This window comes from Cyprinus carpio, chromosome A1 (genome assembly GCF_018340385.1).
Source record: "Cyprinus carpio isolate SPL01 chromosome A1, ASM1834038v1, whole genome shotgun sequence".
Lineage (NCBI taxonomy): Eukaryota > Metazoa > Chordata > Actinopteri > Cypriniformes > Cyprinidae > Cyprinus > Cyprinus carpio.
This window is the reverse complement of record NC_056572.1, coordinates 35750353-35764106: the sequence shown is the minus strand read 5'-3', so window position 1 is coordinate 35764106 and position 13754 is coordinate 35750353.

Below are 13754 nucleotides of genomic sequence, written 5' to 3'. Positions count from 1 at the left end.
AAATAATAATATAATATACACAAATATACACCACCAGTCAAAAGCTTTTGAACAGTAAGATTTTTATTATTTTTTAAAGTCTCTTCTGCTCACCAAGCCAGCATTTGATCCAAAACACAGCAAAAACAGTAATATGAAATATTTTTACAATTTAAAAGAACTGCTTTCTATTTGAATGTATTTTAAAATGCAGTTTATTCCTGTGATCAAAGCTGAATTTTCTGCATCATTACTCCAGTCTTCAGTGTATTAACATAATAATAATAAAATGTTTTTTGAGCATCAGATCAGCATATTAGAATGATTTCTGAAGGATCATGTGACTGGAGTAAGTCACCTTTGAAATCACAGGAATAAATTTCATTTTAATAGAAATATAGAAAATTGTTATTTTAAATAGCAAAAATATTATACAAATATTTTACAATTGGACTGTTTTTGTTCTTTGCTGTACTTCGGATTAAATAATGCAGGCTTGATAAAGCAGAAGATATTTCTTTAAAACATAAAAAATCTCACTGTTCAAAAACTTGACTGGTTGTGTTTTAACAAAGATATGCTCCAAATATTATAAAGTCTGAGCAGCTGAATGAGCAGCTGAATTATCAGATAAACAGTTCTTGACATAGCAGTACACACACATACAAACACAGACTACACAGAGAGAGTCCTTGCTTAATATATCCTCCGATTCTCCCTCCAGGTAGTCTTTGATGGCATTCTGTTGATTTTTTTACTGTCCATCTGGAGAAAGGCAGGCCCTGTCACCATCCCCACAGAATAACCCACGATGACTCTGTACCACGCTGGACCAATGTCCCTTACAAACTTACACTTTATGACCTCTTGGCGCTCCTGTTAAAAATAGAAAATACATACGTGTTGGGGGTATATGTGTCCACTAAAAATTATTTACCTCATCATTCTACATAAACATATTTATGATTTTAAACCACAAAAATCAATCAATATCTAAAGAAATGCTTTCACCATACCTCCATGCCACCTTATGTGGTCCTTCAAGTGAATTGTAACAAGTAATTTTCTTTACTGCTGAAACTGCAGCAGGGACCCCCCGGGAGAAATGCCCTGCATCAGGCTTGGACTGAAAAATTGTGTAGAATGCTGTAAAACATGACAAACAAAACATTATGTGATCTTTTCGTTAATATAGAAGAATACAGAGATAATTTGTGACATACACAGAGTTATCCAGCAAGACATAATGAAATGATGCGGTTGCCCAACCAAGTTACAGTACATGTACGGTACTGTGATCAGAGTATATCATTAAAGATGTCATATGTATGTGAGTGTTTTGTGTGTGTGTGTGTGTGTGGTTGTGTGTGTGTGTGTGTGTTGTTTGTTTGTGGTGGTGGTGGGGGGGGGGCGGGGCTCAGTAAGTGACATATGTGTGAGAGGGATGAAGTTGTGTGTGTCTGAGTGGGTGAGATGAGAGTTATGTGTGGGGGGAAGGGTATAAAAATATATTGCACATTGATTCATAATTGATTTTATGTTGTAAGACTTGTGCCCTTCTATCAATCTATCTATCTATCTATCTATCTACACATGTATGTATGTGTATATGTATGTGTGTGTGTATGCATGCATGCCACAAATACATACATACATATATACATATAAGTTGACAACACTGCTTCCTGATCCAAACACACACACACGCACACACACACACACACACCAAACACACACACACGCACACACACACACACACACACACACCCACCCAAGCAATAACGTGCCTGTGTGAAGTTGAAATTAAAAATACTTACTGTTGTTTATATAAGTATATTTGTTGCTAGCTAAGCAATAACGTGCCTGTGTGAAGTTGAAATTAAAAATACTTACTGTTGTTTATGCACATGCACACATTCTTAAAGTTGTCAACGTTTTAAGTGTTGGTAAAGACCAAAGATATTTTTTTTTACTTACCGACACGGCAAACAACAGCTTCTTTTTTTTAGCGGTTGGCAAACAATACAAATTATCTTCTTATCGATGCTTCTTCCTGTTTCAAAATGAATGACAATGTGACGTATTTTGACATGGGCGTGGTCTGTGACGTCACACTTGGATGTGGGCCGGGTTGGATGTCCACCGCAGGCTGCAGCGAGACGCTCCTCAGCTTTTTAGCTTTTTAAACAACATACTCTGTCCTACACCAACTACGCACACATCCTTTTTTCACCCTTTTTCCCCCTCCTATCATGTATGCCTATGAAAGACGATCAAACCAATCAGAGTAGGTATGGAGTGGGGAGACACATACAACCCCACCCCAGATGCAGCCCCGCCTCGATCTGCAGGCTGCAGCGAGAACGGTATTCCTGCACAACCGGAGGCTGCAGTTTCAGGACCGCGGTTCTAGGACCGCAGTTCTAGGACCCCTAGTTTTTTGTGACAGCGCCCACCTACCGTAAGGATCAACACTAATTAAAGATGGACGATGTGGACAGCAATCAGACGGTGAGTACCGATATTTAATTAGTTTTATTTTATAATATTTAAAACGGTGCGAAGTTTACATAGTGAGAACTGCTAACTATGAATTAATAATTAATTCCCACCAAATTAAGAATTCGTGAGCTAGTTTTATAATTACTACGACGATAATTCGTGGCCATGATTTCATAAATCCTTGTTGAGTTTTAATGACGAAGTATTATAAGTGAATCTAGCCAGCACATTAATTAAATTCATAAGATGACAAGAGCATGCTTGATGTAAGGTTTGTAAGATTTACCTGCAGCTTAATGTATTAGTGTGAATACTGGCTTAATACTCGTTGTTTTACCATATGTAAGTATAAAACATATCTTTCATAATTAAACTGCACTGACTGCCAGTTGTGTTAGCCTGTTGTTTTGGCATTGTATTGCAATGATGAATGAGGCGTTTGGCAGTTTTAATAGCTTGTTACAATTTGGCCTAAACTGCAGGCCTAACGTACTCCACATGCAGTCCATTGTTATCATGTGTTAGTTTCTGTCATGTTCTGCATGGCCAATATGAAGTGATTTTATGGATTTGGTTAGGCTCATTGTAGGAAGGTGATTTAAAAAGGCACTAGGGATATTTTCATGATCTCAAAATATTCTAACAAGTCTTCCTTTCTGGTCCAGATTATCATTTCAGGTCAGAGTACAATATGAATATTTTTTGCATAATGCCTAGTGCACCATTTTTGCTACTGATATTTCTGTTATCTCAAAAGTGATTGTTCTCTGATAACTATTTCAGTGAAGTGGAAGAATTAGTAGAAAGATTGACAAACAATTGAGGAAAGAAGGGAGATCATTCAATTGGTGAGTATTGCTCTTATGTACTTACACATTTGAAGTTTGTAATTAGATGTCAGTAACATGAATATTCTGTTTGGCTCTCTCTCTTAAACTCCAACAGTGCATAAGTGTTAAAAGCATATATATATATATATATATATAGATATAATATATATATATATATATATATAGATAATATATATATATATATATATGAATTTCAGTTGAATATGTTAAAACAAATGTTTCTTATTTCTCTCTCTCTCTCTCTCTTTGTCTCTCCCCCCCCCCGTCTGCTCGTCTCTCTCTCTCTTCTCTAGAGTTGAAGCCTACAGCCCATTCTATCCATGCAGCAACTGATGGAAAAGGGGTTCGCTTTGGGTGCTGTTGTCGCAAAAATGACATATATATATATATATATATGTATATATATATATATATATATATACAGTTGGTGGACATCCAAAGCGTTACTTCTACCGCCGCTCGTACCGCTGCCGCGGCGTCTGCAAAGTGCATTAGCAGCTTTTGACCGCTGAGGGGCGCTTTAATCACAGGTTTACAAACAAGCACATCAAAGCACATTTTCGCAAATAGACGTCAGCTTTGCCTCCACCGAAGTGTTATATTTGATTGCAGTCGGGGAAAATGAAAGAAAAAAATATTTAATATTCACAGATGAAAGTTTAGTCCTTATGAAGATATGTGCGTTTCTTAGAACGAATTCAAGCAGGACAAAATTCAAGACTATAAACATTTAAATAATATTTTCTCTACACCATATTTTAGATTAGACACATTTAAATAGTGTGCAGTATTATTTATATAATATGAATTATGTGTTATCATATTAAAAAGAAAATTAAAAGTGATAAAAGTGATAGCCTATTGTGAGCTAGGCTTGCGTGTTTTTATAAATTATTTTCTTTATTTTAGTAAAACGTAAGGCACTGTATAATTTCGCTCCCATTATTTAGGCCTAATTAAAAAAAGAAACGAATAAATTAAACCTGCACGATTTAACTAAATCATTGCAACTCTAAAGAATGGATGGATTAATAAAACGTCCTCACTTATCAACAAAGTGCACACGATGTAAAAAAAAAAAAAAAAAAGAGCTTCATTAATTGACAACTTCAGTGATTTTAAATGGAGTCTTCTTTGCTTGCTTTCATATAATTTAAGTAAAGTAAAAATAAATAAATAAAATAAATAAATAAATTGCAGCCGCATTTAAATGCAGGTTTGTATAATATTCCGTAAAATATCAGTGCAAGATTTGCTCTGCATGATGCTGAGTGCAGCAGCAATTTATTCTTATTTGTCTACATATTTTATCTTCATTACAAATCTTGTTTGTTTTATTTTGGATAATTCCATGTAAAAAATATTTACTTTGTAATGCATATGCAAAATGTGAATTATTATTCATATTCAAGTATTTGTGCAAAAATGATTTAATGCGATGCATGACAGGGAGGCGCCTCTCGATCACGTAATTTTTCCTAATAATGAAATAAACTGAAAATTGTGGCGTCTCACATACATGAGAAATATATCTACAGAAAGCTTGAAATGTCTTTTAACGAATCAATTCAAAAACGAAAGCATTATATAATCTGTGAAGGTTGTATTTCTGTTTAAAGGCGCGTCCATGTGGAGAGATTCAGCACTGTGAATTTCATCTTGCAGCCGACAAGAAACATTTGTTTATTAATAAATAATTAAAATGTCTCCTTTTTCATAATTATTAGGCTACTTCTGCCTGTGCTTTGTGACGAACTTAATGCATGTTCTTGAGCGTGGAATATATTAAAGGCTGGATTATAGTTGTAAATTTAATATAAACTTGCGATTAGTTGAATAATGACAAATGAACGACTAGTAACTAGAAAAATCTTACGTGGGAAGCAGACCTATTAAAAACCCTCTAGACATCTCTGTTAAAGTTTTTAAAGCATTTTTATACGCGTTTGCATAAATTCTTCTTTCAGAACGGTCTGTAATGGAGAGATGCCTTAACACTGATTTTTCCTCTGAAACACAAAAACGAAAATTGAAATAAAATAAATATTTTATGTTTTGAGAATGATTGTGCTCAACCCTCCCCCGCGCCGTCTGAGACACGCTGCCGAGCAGAGTATGAGCGGCAGCGGAGTAATTCTGACTGAAGAAGAGCGGATTTTTTAAAAAGTCGGAGCGTCGTGGTTTTCACTCGCTCCAGCACCGCTCCATCACGAGTACAATTCATGCCAACAGCCCGTAATATAACTGCATATTTAGCAAGAATTCACATGATAAACATATTTAGCTATAGCTTGATACACATAATATCTCCGATCAGAAGACTATAATGACGGCAATAGTCCAGCAGGATGTTACAGGCTAGTTCTCAAGGAATTTGTCTTCCTTTTACTGATTATTTTCGGGTTAAAGCATGATTTAAACAGATACAGCACATTCACACGTAATCGCTGTCGCAATAATGCATTCAAACAAATGTAATCAGGCTACTTCATCTGTATCTGATTTTGGATGAGCAGAAATCTGTAACAAATGCATCGATCTGTAGATAAAATAACTGACGAAAATGTAAACTGTTATTTTCATCACAAACAAAATTTGCACAGCAGAAAGCAGCAATAATACCTTTTAATGCTGACAATTTTATTAGTTTGGCGTTTGGTAGGACAAAAAGTTTGCACACAATAGCCTAATCCCTTTGCAACTCTCCTGTAATTTTATTTATTTAGGCCTATTTATATTTTATTTTTATAAGCTATTATGAACATAACATTTCAACTTTAGCCACGGAGTGAAGGCGGAGCAGTGTTTCTGGTATCAATGAACGCTGAGCAGAGTGATTATTAAATGCTCGGAGCGCGGAGTGAAATTGTTGCAGCTCCACTCCGCTCACATAGGCCTACTGTACTGCCGAGTGAGAGAGATGTTTCGCCCTATATGAACAAGCCGTCCGGTGTAGACACGGTTAGACAGTGTCTGCTATATTTACAAATAATTGATATAAGAAATAAAAATAAATACATAACCTAAACCAGCGGCATAACGAGATGAAAATATAGACTAGAAAACTGATTTAGGCCTACACTTGGTCTGTCCTCCGTCCATGACCACTGACTCACTGCGAGCTGCCAGTTTAATCTGAACAGCTCTTAAGGCGAGTGGATGGCATGATGGGCTAGTATTAAAAATATATATATTTTTATATTAAAACTTGTTTTGAGCAATTTCTTTGTCATTTGAATATTGATTTTAAGTAGGGGGGGCAAAAAAAATCGATTTAAATTGTAAATCGGATTTTTTTTGTGAAAAAAATCGGGGATTTTTTTAGGCCATAGGCCTATCGCCCAGCCCTAATGCAACAGTTTTTTTTTTTTTGTTTTGTTTTTTTTTTTAAGGCAACTTCCTCTGAAATTAAGTTATAATAACTAATAATCTTTATTGCGCTATACAGTAGTCAACATTTGAAGTGATCAAACCTTTCTTTAAAGTTGTCCTAAAACCTGTTCTGCAAGTTTAAACCCTCATAAGACTGTCCATATGAAAGAGCAAGATATTCACACCTTTATCTCGACCCCCACAAGCTATACAGAACTACCCCCCAACCCCCTCCAGCTGAACTGAACTCGGTCTGTTTTTTGGGCTGTGAGGAACGCTGTGTTCTCATGTTACTGGGTTGAAACATGCCTGCACTCCACAGCAGCCCTTCTCTTTTATTCATTATTTTCCCGCAGGCCCATATTATTATTTTTACTAGACCCAAATAATAACAAAATTATCAATTGATAATTAAGTCATTATTTTTGCCAAAATCATTGTTATTTGTGAACGTAGGCGTTTGCGGAAGGCTTTAAGACCAAGCGGAATCCTCCGTAAGCTGCTCCCGCTTCACAGCGAGCGGGACTCGCACAAACTGACCCAACATTTAGCAAGACAGGAAAACATTCAGTCTGAAGGAAGAGTATATCATTGTAAGTTAATGCTGTTAAATAGAGAGTAAAAAAAAAAACAAATCCAAACACCAGAAGCAACCTACACTCTCAGTGTTCTTTCACTGAAAAGTATGCATTTTATTTATTTATTCACAGGCTATATGGTTGAAATAGTTATATTTTAGTTGAAAACTTTAAGTGCCATTGTTTAAAAAAATTGCATCAAATGTTTCATAGACCTTCATGCTTGTCATGCTTTAAAATCCCATGTCATTTGTAATTTCACTGTATTTTAACCTCCTAAATTACTACCCCAATTCTATAATGGTATAGAATAGGCTAACTGTAGCATAAATGGATGAATAAAAACAAATATAACTTTTTTACTGCAGGCAGATATAGGCCTATAGTATTTTACATTACAAATATTTGGATCCCTTATTTTATTAAAGAATAAAGGCTTATTTTTCTTCAAGAATAAACATTATAAATAAATAATTAAGAGAAAGAGCCTCTATTAGGCCCTTATTTGTAGGTTGTAGGAGATATGCGAGCGATTCATAGATTTTTACAAAAAAGAAAAAGTGGGTGCTTGGTTTCAGAAAAACGAATACAGCTTGTAAAAAATGCTAATGATGAAAAAGTCATGCTAACTTATTAATTCATAGAAATAATTTAATTAATTTTTTTTTTTTCGAAATTCAACTTGAATTTCAATACTATTAAACTGACTTTAAAATCTCAAGGAGTTTATAAGTTGAAACGGTAAAATGTCACAGTGCATGCTAGCCTAAATGAACTTGTATCTTGTATAGTATCCGAAGACTTGAGTGTATGTTAGCATAAAACTAACAATAATAATTTGATTTTTTTTTTTTTTTTTAAATGAACAATTCCTATATAAAATGTGACAGCAACCTTTATATCAAACATTTTTGAAATCGTCCACAGCTGAGCATCGCAGGAGGCAGATCTGAAGTTTATATTTGTTTGTTCACTAAGTGAATGTGATGCACAAAGTAATTTTTAGATGCAATGGAAAAATAAAGCTGGATAAAACCATACACGAACACACGCTAAAAAATAATTACATTTGGTGAGAGTTGCATTTTATTACATTCAGAAATAATAACGGCAGGCTTAATAATGCTATAGGCTAATGTACCAACAGGACATTTTTAGTTCCCTTCACTTTACAACAAATCCTTTAAATTTAAAAAATGATCATAACAGAACAAGAATTACAAATATATAATTCTAATGGATAAATATAATTGCAGCAGGCTATATAATAATATAGGCTTATAAACAACAACGAAAATAATAATAATTAAAAATAATTTAAAGCGATACATAAGGTTGGGCTTATCTCTCTCATTCGGGACAAATCCAAACATGTTGCTCATTTGAAGCTAAACTCTTATTCATTAGGTAAAATAGGCTTTGGATTTCACACGTGTTTCAGTATCGACGAAAAAAAAAATCATAATTAGCAAAATTATGCCAAAGTGGCCCGCTGCTCGCGCCGCATGGCTTGGTGAATGACTGCTGTTTCCAATGAATATGGTGCGCGTGAGGGTACCAGCGAGATCAAAGTCACAATTCACAATTATTGGTCACACAGTAAAGGCATAATTCAAAAAATGCAACGTGTTAGCAGTTTGAAAAATCAAGAATAATAACAAAGTTAATAAGAATGTTTCGGTCGGTGGCTTGGTCCGTCTGTTTTCTTTGTTTTGTCCCTCCCTTGTTTTTCTTGGCGTTGCGCTATCCTTTTGGAGCGTGTACGTGCTCTATCTCTCTCTTAGGTGTACGCACCTGTTCGTGATTTGAGTGGCTGATTGATACGGTATAAACGTCAACGAGGAGGAGAAAGGAGATGGACAGATCTTGTGGGCCAGCCAGCAAACAAGGCGTTTCTTTATTTGTATTTAGTTTTCTTCGTTGTTGTCTGTTCTGTAAAATTTCGTTCCTGGGTTGGTATGTTCGTTAGTATTGTGACGTCTGTTGGGAGTGAGTGAATAAAATACAGATTTGAGCGACTTCGCTATTTATTCGTTCTTGTTTATGCTACGTAGCTCTCTTCCCCTCTGAGCTGATATTTTGATGAGAGGTCGTAACAAAGAATTATTTGTAAATGCTGGACTGTTCTCATTTCGCTGTGCAAATGGAACCTGAAGATTATTATTATTATTATATTATTATTATTTTTTTGTAAACGAAGAATGAACCGAAATGAAAACATTTTAATCCGTATATATATATATATATATATATATATATATATATATATACGGATTAAAATGTTTTCATTTCGGTTCTTTTCTTCGTCATATATATATATATATATATATAGTATATAATATATATATATATAGTTTATATATATATACATATCATATATATCATGACTGTTTTAAAAACAATAACATGCATAAGAGCCTTTGTGTAAAGGTTTTTTTTTTTTTTTTTTTTAATGAGTAGCCTGTAAGCCTAAGACTATCCTATTTTTAATGGCTTTTAAGGATGTTATAATGTATATTATAATGTAATTGTTGTTTTACGTCTTCCTTTCATTTTACAATTACATTCAGTTCGCAATCCGTCCCTTTGCGCCACCTGGCGGTAGTTTTGCGAATGATTTTAACACGCGACTGATTTGCAGTTAACGCCGCGGCCTGCGGCGGCGGTACGCCGCGGCGGCATTACTCATTTTGGTTGTCTAACATCTGTATATATATATATATATATATATATATATATATAAATATATATATACACTACACTACCGTTCAAAAAAGTTTGGAATCAGTAAGACTTGTAATGTTTTTAAAAGAAGTCTCTTCTGCTCATCAAGGCTGCATTTATTTCATCAAAAATATAGAAAAAAAACGGTAATCTTGCAAAATGTTATTATAATATAAAATAATGGTTTCTATTTAAATATCCTTTAAAATATAATTTATTTCTGTGATCAAAGCTGAATTTCCAGCATCATGACTCCAGTATAAAGTGTCACATGATCCTTCAGAAATCATTCTAATATGATGATTTATTATTAGAATTATCAACAGTTTGTGCTGCCAAACATTTTTTTGGAAGCTGTGATAACTTTTTTTCAGGATTCTTTGATGAATAAAAAATTAAAAGGAACAGCATTTATTCTAAATATGAATCTTTTCCAACAATATAAATCTTTTCTATCACTTCTTAACAATTTAACACATTCTTGCTGAATAAAAGGTTTAATTTCTTTCAAAAAAAGAAAATAGAAATTTACCGACCCCAAACATTTTGAACAGTAGTGTATATTGTTAGAAAAGATTTCTATTTTAAATAAATGCTCTTCTTTTTAACTTTTTATTCATCAAAGAACCCTGAAAAAAACTATCAGTTTCCAAAAAAATATTTGGCTGTTGCCAACATTGATAATTCTAATAACAAATCATCATATTAGAATGATTTCTGAAGGATCATGTGACACTTTAAACTGGAGTCATGGGTGATGGAAATTCAGCTTTTCATCACAGAAATAAATTATATTTTAAAGGATATTTAAATAGAAACCATTATTTATATTCTAATAACATTTTGCAAGATTACAGTTTTTTTTTCTGAATTTTTGATCAAATAAATGCAGCCTTGATGAGCAGAAGAGACTTCTTTAAAAAACATTACAAGTCTCACTGATCCCAAACTTTTGAACGGTAGTATATATATATATATATATATATAATATATATATATATATATATATATATATATATATATATATATATATATATATATATATCTACACACATAGATACATAATCTAATATATAAATAAACATTCTTGAATCATTCTTGTGTCTTGTCTTGCCTCTCAAGAACCTTTAAAATATCGGCTGTAATTTAGTGACTGCATACGCTGATTCCAACTTTAACTTACCTGATAATGAGCTAATTCCACCTTAAGGAGGTTAGAATCAGTATACTGTATAATTCAAGAGACTAAGACTTTTAAGGTTCTCCATTTTTTTACAATTGTTTTAAAATTGATATACAGTTTTCATTTATATTTTGTGTAAATTCATGTTTAAATTTAAAATTGTGACTCAAAGCACACTTAGTAATTAACCTCTGATGCATTTTAAATCAAAAATCAGATTTAAAAACAAATACTACTGAGATTAATATATTGATACTAAATACATACATGACTACAAACTAAACCAACAGGGTCCTAGAACTGCGGTCCTGAAACTGCAGCCATCGCTATATCATCCATTACGGTAGGTGGCGCTGTCACGAAAAAACTAGGGTCCATCTGTGGTCCTGAAACTGCACACCCCACATTTGCACAAAAACACAATATTCTCCACACCCGTGCTCCTCTCTCTCTCAAAAACATATGATATCTTCCTTCCACTCAACACACACAATCCAAAAAACTTCAGCAGACGCTGATGATCAAAACTGTTTTGGATGCCGAGGTGATGACTGTCTCTGTTAAATGAGTATTAAAAATTGGTACATAAATAATAATATGATTGTTAAAGCAGCTTTTTGATGGACAACAGAATAAGACAAGACTTTATTAAAGTTGTTAAAAAAAATAACAATAATTTAATGTTTTCCTGGTAGTTGCATAGATGTAAGATTATGCGATTTATATTTTTCATCAGAACATGTTTTGTTTCATGTATCTAATACTCAACCTAGCACTTCATTTAGGAGACAATGAATGCAAATAATTGAATTAGGGTAAACATATAAAGACATTTATAACACATAGTATTAGTGTCTTTACAAAATACCCGATATTTACCTTGCGAAATAGTCCCATTTGTCCACATCAATGCCGTTGTTTATTTGCCATGATCTCATAAAGAAAGGATTTGTCTTCATCTCTGCCCTCGAAAGTCCACTGAACAGAAGAGTGATTCAGACTTCATTATGCCGAACTGTTGACTTTATTAACACACTATAAACAGCTGGATTATCAGTTTATACCTCTGAGGTTTTTGGCCCTTCGATTAACTCTTTAATAAAGATCATGTCTTTATCATCCAGTCCATGTTCTTTCAACACGTCATTCTCAGCCTTCAGACTCTTCACAATATCATCAAACATCAGAACTGACATCTGCTCATGCTGCAGTAAAGACACAAAGATCCAGAGGTGTATAGTCCAGGGGTCAGAAAGTAAAAGTCCTGCCATATGTTTATTCCACCCATGAACTCAGCAGCTGATTTCACCAGAGGAGAAATCAAGTCATTCCTTTCAAGTCACAAACAAATCTCAAGTTAAATCCCAAGTCCTCAAAGAGTTAAAGTTGAGATAATTAAGTGACTAATTAAATGATGATTGTGCAATAGTGATGAATACCTGTTGTTATTGAGATTTACAGAGGATCAGATGTTAATATTTTATTGGTTAAAATGATGCCACCATCATGGAGATCAGTGTTTGATTTAGTTGTGCTCTTGACCCTTGACTTATTGTGCTAGATCTCTTTCTGTAGCTCTGTATGTGGTGTTGTAGAGAAGAGAGTTCAGTGATATACAATAAGTGTATAGTCACAATGAGCTGGTGTGATTATATTAAAAATAATGTTTTTTGTTTTCACAAGTTTAGATTAAGAATAATCAACCCAGTGAAATTACAACACACATAAAAAGTACTGCTCTAATATTTACAGAGAATGAATTTTAAATCTTTGTAGCACATACAGAAAATTGAACTCTGTTGCTTTTAGACACACACAGATATCAAGAACCAGCCTATGAATCTCTACAATGGTGACAATCAACAAAATGCTTCATGTTGCAATACATGAAAAACTCCCATAATGCACTGCAGTATGAATAATTATTTGTTTACCACTGTTGAGGATCATAGGATAAATGTTAATGGCTAAATGCCTGATCCTAAACACTGTTGTTGTTTTTTTCTTTTGTAAATATTGAGGTATTATGGTTACATTTGCATAATGAAGTATCACACTTTTTTTTTAAGAAAAAAAATTACATTTAAATCAAGATCAAACAGTCATCAAAAGCATAAGACACCTACTAGTTCAAGATTTGTTTCAACATTGCACAAATGCTTGCTGTGAAACAACAATGCATTTGCTTTGAAACAACTGTGTCAAAACCGTTAAAAGGCTCAAAAGCCCAACTGAAGCAAATACTGACCACAATTCATCCAAGGCTGTGCTTAAAGTCAGTTGTAGTTCTTGTGTTTCTCTTTTCTTCAGTGATGTTGATTGTTAACAGGAGGTGTTCATCACTAATTCACAATCTTCATTTAATTAGTCACTTAATTATCTCATTAACTTTAACTCTTTGAGGACTTGGGATTTAACTTGAGACTTGTTTGTGACTTGGAAGGAATGACTTGATTCCTCCTCTGGTGAAATCAGCTGCTGAGTTCATTGGTGGAATAAACATATGGCAGGACTTTTACTTTCTGACCCCTGGACTATACACCCCTGGTACTAGCACAGGGCTAA